This window comes from Vigna umbellata, chromosome 9 (assembly GCF_029865625.1).
Source record: "Vigna umbellata cultivar VRB3 chromosome 9, Vumbellata_1.0, whole genome shotgun sequence".
NCBI lineage: Eukaryota > Viridiplantae > Streptophyta > Magnoliopsida > Fabales > Fabaceae > Vigna > Vigna umbellata.
In genome coordinates this window covers 51,862,009-51,868,008 of record NC_142173.1, presented here as the reverse complement: position 1 = coordinate 51,868,008, position 6,000 = coordinate 51,862,009, and positions in this window count along the sequence as shown.

Genomic DNA, 6,000 nt, shown 5'->3' with positions numbered 1-6,000 from the left:
CCGTCGTCTACGTCGTCTACTTCCTCCACTTTCGTCCACTTCCTCCATATGGTCCACTTTTTCCACTTTGGTCCACTTCCTCCATATGGTCCACTTTTTCAACTTTTGTCCACTTCCTCAACTTCCTCCACTTCCTCCACTTCGTTCAACTTTCGTCAACTTCCTCCCTTCCTCCACTTCCTCCACTATGTTCCACTTCGTCCACTTCCTAGACTTCGTCCACACCTAGTCCACTTCACCAACTTCGTCAACTTCCTACACTTCTTCCACTTCCTCCACTTATTCCTTTCATCCGATTCCTCCGCTTCCTCCAGTTTTGTCAACTTCGTCCATTTCGCCACTTCTTCCACTTCCTCCACTTCTTCCATTTCGTCCACTTCGTCCACTTCCTCAACTTCCTCCACTTCGTCAACTTCGTCTACTTCGTCCACTTCGCCCACTTCCTCCACTTCGTCCACTTCCTCCACTTCTCCACATCCTCCACTTCGTCAACTTCCTCCACTTCCTCCGCTTCCTCTGCTTCCTCCGCTTCGTCACCTTCGTCCACTTCGTCCACTTCGCCGCTTCTCCACATCCTCCACTTCGTCCACTTCCTTCACTTCGTCAACTTCGTCCACTTCGCCACTTCGTTAGTTCCTCCACTTCCTTCACTTCGTCAACTTCGTTGACTTCGCCACTTCCTCCACTTCATCCACTTCGTCCCCTTCCTCCACTTCCTCCACTTCCTCCACTTCGTCCACATCCTCCACTTCCTCCACTTCCTCCACTTCCACCCTCTACTTCCTCCGCTTCCTCCACTTCGTCCACTTTGTCAACTTCGTCAACTGTGTCAACTTCGTCCACTTCCTCCAGTCCCTCCACTCCCTCCGCTTCGTCCGCTTTGTCCGCTTCGTCCACTTCGTCCACTTTGCAACTTCGCCACTTCGCCACTTCCTCCACTTCCTCCACATCCTCCACTTCCTCCACTTCCTCCAGTTCCTCCACTTCCTCCACTTCCTCCACTTCCTCCACTTCCTCCACTTCCTCCACTTCGTCCACTTCCTCGACTTCGTCCACTTCGTCAACTTCGTCCACTTCTTCCATTTCCTCCCCTTCGTCTACGTCGTCCACTTCCTTCACTTGTTGGACTTCCTCCACTTCCTCCACTTCCTGGACTTCCTCCAATTCGTGCACTTCCTCCACCTCGTCCACCTCGTCCACTTCGTCCACCTCGTCAACTTCGTCCACCTTTTCAACTTCGTCCACTTCGTCAATTTCGTCCACTTCCTCAACTTCCTTGACTTCCTCCACTTCGTCAACTTGGTCCACTTCCTCCACTATGTCCACTGCGTCCACTTCCTCCAGTTCCTCCTTTTCCTCCGATTCCTCCGCTTCCTCCAGTTCGTGAACTTCGTCCACTTTGCCACTTCGTCCACTTCGCCACTTCCTCCACTTCCTCAATTTCTTCCATTTCGTCCACTTCGTCAACTTCGTCCACTTCCTCCACTTCGTCCTCTTCCCCCACTTCCTGCACTTCGTCCACTTCCTCCACTTCGTCCACTTCCTCCACTTCCTCCACTTGTCAACTTCTTCCGTTTCTTCCCCTTTCTCTACGTCGTCCACTTCCTTCACTTCCTCCACTTCCTCCACTTCCTTCACTTCGTGCACTTCGTCCACCTCGTCCACCTCGTCTACTTCATCCACTTCGTCCACCTCGTCCACTTCGTCAACTTAGTCCACTTCATCCACTTCCTCCACTTCCACCACTTCGTCAACTTCGTCAATTTCGTCAACTTCCTCCACTTCGTCTACTTTTTCAACTTCGTCCATTTCCTCCGCTCCATCCACTCCCTCCGCTTCGTCCACTTCGCCAACTTCTTCCATTTTTCCCCTTCGTCTAAGTCGTCCACTTCCTTCACTTCCTCCACTTCCTCCACTTCCTCCACTTCCTCCACATCCTCCACCTCGTCCACCTCGTCCACCTCGTCCACTACGTCCACCTCATCGACTTCGTCAACTTCGTCCACTATGTCAACTTCGTCCACCTCGTCCACTTCGTCAACTTCGTCCACTTCCTCCACTTCCTCCACTTCGTCAACTTCGTCAACTTGGTCCACTTCCTCCACTATGTCCACTTCGTCCACTTAATCAACTTCCTTCACTTCCTCCGCTACCTCCGCTTTGTCCACTTCGTCAACTTCGTCCTCTTCACCACTTCTCCACATCCTCCAATTCGCCCACTTCTTCCACATCCTCCACTTTCTCCTCTTCGTCCACTTCCTCAACTTCGTCAACTTCTTCCACTTCCTCCACATCCTCCACTTCGTCCACTTCCTCCACTTCATCCACTTTCTCCACTTCGTCAACTTCGTCCACTTTGTCAACTTCGTCAACGTCGTTAACTTTGCCCACTTGCTCCACTTTCTCCACTTCCTCCACTTCCTCCACTTCCTTCACTTAGTCCACTTCTTCCACTTCCTTCACCTTCTCCACTTCGTCTACTTCGTCCACTTCGTCCACTTCGTCCACTTCGTCCATTTCCTCCACTTTGTCCACTTCGTCAACTTCTCCCATTTCTTCCCCTTCGTCTACGTCGTCCACTTCCTCCACTTCCTCCATTTCTTCCTCGTCGTCTACGTCGTCCACTTCCTTCACTTCTCCACATCCTCCACTTCCTCAACTTCCTCCACTTCCTCCACTTCCTCCGCTTCGTCCCCTTCGTAAACTTCGTCCACTTCGCTACTTCTCCACATCCTCCACTTCCTCCACTTCCTCCACTTCCTCCACTTCGTCCACTTCCTTCACTTCATCAACTTCGTCCACTTCGACACTTCCTCCACTTCCTCCTCTTCCTCCTCTTCCTCCACCTCCTCCACTTCCTCCACTTCCTCCACTTCCTCCACTTCGTCCACTTCCTTCACTTCATCAACTTCGTCCACTTCGACACTTCCTCCACTTCCTCCACTTCCTCCACTTCCTCCACTTCCTCCACTTCCTCCACTTCCTTCACTTTGTCAATTTCGTCGATTTCGCCACTTCCTCCACTTCGTCCACTTCCTCCATTTCCTTTGCTTCCTCCACTTCCTCCACTTGGTTCACATTGTCAACTTCGTCGACTTCGCCACTTCCTCCACTTCATCCACTTCCTCCACTTCCTCCACTTCCTTCACTTCGTCAACTTCCTCCACTTTGTCCACTTCGTCCACTTCGTCCACTTCCTCCACTTCCTTCACTACCTCCACTTCCTCCACTTCCTCCACTTCCTCCACTCCCTCCACTTCCTCCACTTCCTTCACTTCGTCAACTTCCTCCATTTCCTCCACTTCCTCCACTTCCTCCACGTCCTCCAGTTCCTCCAGTTCCTCCATTTCCTCCACTTTGTCCACTTCGTCCACTTCGTCCACTTTGTCATCTTCGTACACTCCCCCCACTTCCTCTGCTTGCTCCAGTTCGTGAACTTTGTCCACTTCCTCCACTTCCTCCACTTCCTCCACATCCTCCAATTCCTCCAATTCCTCCAATTCCTCCACTTCCTCCACTTCGTACACTTCCTCCATTTCCTCCACTTCCTTCTTTTCCTCTGATTCCTCCGCTTCCTCCAGCTCGTCAACTTCGTCCACTTCGCCACTTCCTCCACTTCATTCACTTCTTCCATTTCGTCAACTTCGTCCACTTTGTCCACTTCGTCAACTTAGTCAACTTCGTCAACTTAGTCCACTTCGTCCCCTTTGTCTACGTCGTCCACTTCCTCCACATCGTCCACTTTGTCAACTTTGTCCAATTCGTCAACTTCGTCCACATCCTTCACTTCCTCCACGTCCTCCACTTCCTCCACTACCTCAACTTCCTCCACTTCCTCCACTTCCTCAACTTCGTCAACTTCGTCAATGTCGTCAACTTGGTCCACTTCCTCCACTATGTCCACTTCGTCCACTTCGTAGACTTCGTCCACCTCATCCACTTCGTCAACTTCGTCAACTTCCTCCAATTCCCCGACTTCGTCAACTTCCTCCACTTCCTCCTCTTCCTTCGCTTCGTCCACTTCGTCAACTTCTTCCATTTCTTCCCCTTCGTCTACGTCGTCCACTTCCCTCACTTCCTCCACTTCCTCCACTTCCTCCACTTCGTGCACTTCGTCCACCTCGTCCACCTCGTCCACTTCGTCAACTTAGTCCACTTCGTCCACTTCCTTCACTTCCACCACTTCGTCAACTTCGTCAATTTCGTCAACTTCCTCCACTTCATCTACTTCGTCAACTTCGTCCACTTCCTCCGCTCCCTCCACTGCCTCCGCTTCGTCTACTACGTCATCTTCTTCCATTTTTTCCCCTTCGTCTAAGTCGTCCACTTCCTTCACCTCCTCCACTTCCTCCACTTCCTCCATCTCGTCCACCTCGTCCACTACGTCCACCTCATCGACTTGGTCAACTTCGTCCACCTCGTCCACTTCGTCAACTTCGTCCACTTCGTCCACTTCCTCCACTTCCTCCACTTCCTCCACTTCGTCAACTTCGTCAAGTTGGTCCACTTCCTCCACTATGTCCACTTTGTCCACTTCGTAGACTTCGTCCACCTCGTCCACTTCGTCCATGATGAGAGGGTCGCACCTCCCACAAAAGTTGATTGCAGATATTAATGCAGTACAGTGCTAGGAAGTGACTCCTAGGTCGTCTCTCAAGGACCAAATGTGGGTTCAGTCTCAGATCAAACACGTAGTGGGGGGGGTTTGTGATAGGTTTGTGAATGCAATTGAACTAAAAGAAATGAAAATTAAACACAACCGAATACAATTGGAAACATTAAAGTAAATGAAAATATTAAACCGAACAATAGAAGCATCAGTAAAAGCAAACCAAAATTGAAACAACACTTGAAAACAAGATAAACAGTGTAATGCAACATATTAAAATAAAAACACTTAACTAAAAATGCGTGAATCCTTCTTAAGTGCCACCGTGTGTGATTTTCCTATCTCTCCAATTAAAACTCAAAGAAACCTCTAAAATGAAATTGGTAATAAGTAAATAAAAACCTAACATGTCCTAAAATTTAAAACTGTCACTTTTTCTAAAAGAAAGGAAAATGAATTCCCATAATAAAATCACTGTGCCGCTCCAAAAATAAACCGAATCGAACAACTTGAAGGCAAATGTGTTGGAATAAAATAAAAATGCAACAACAATTAAACTAAGCATTAATTCATCAAGGAAATGGCACTAAATAAATGTTAACAGTGAAAGAAAGGAAAATGAAAGCTTTCGTGCTGCCCTCTGAACGTGACAACACCTAGTTCCACCTAATCTACTTCTCATTTCAACTCCATTTCCAGCCATCACCGTTCAATGTGCTAGCACACTTCCTTCTACTTTCAGGCTACTTTCTTTCTACCTCACGGGTCCCAGCTCCTATTCTCTCCTCCTACATTAAGCAAAACATAAAAGCTCCCTCAACCACATTCCAAAGCAAAGTCTAATCTAAGTGGCGGCTGAAGCTCAACTTCCTATCTTAACCTTCATCCTCTCCTGTTCAAACGTTCAAAAGCCGAGAGCAGAATGAGAGAGTCTTTCCGTGAGGGGTGGCGGCTGGCTCCCGCTCCAGGCCGAGACACCTCCTTCCCCACGCCCCCCTTCACTCCCAAGCAAAGTGTTTTTATCCTCCCCGTAACCCTCCATCTCTGTGGCCGTGTGTAGGCTGGATGTTGGACCACTTTGCTTTTTGACACCTCTCCATCCGTAACCTCCCTAAAATCCAAGCTGGACGTTGCAGTCAAGTGTGGGATGCTGGACCGCGGACGTGCTTGCAGGATCGTTTTACTGCCATGGGCCGTACTGAAGATGGATGGGAGCTGCTATACGTGGGGTGCAACCTGCTTCAAGCTTTGCTGTTGTGTGCTTCAATTGAAAGATGTGGCAGCCGCTGGACCGAATCCGCGGGCCCCTGCTGGACTTCACGTGGACCTCTCTTTCTCCAATAAAATCCACACACTTTCAATGTAGCGTGCTCCCTTTCTCTGGGCCATGT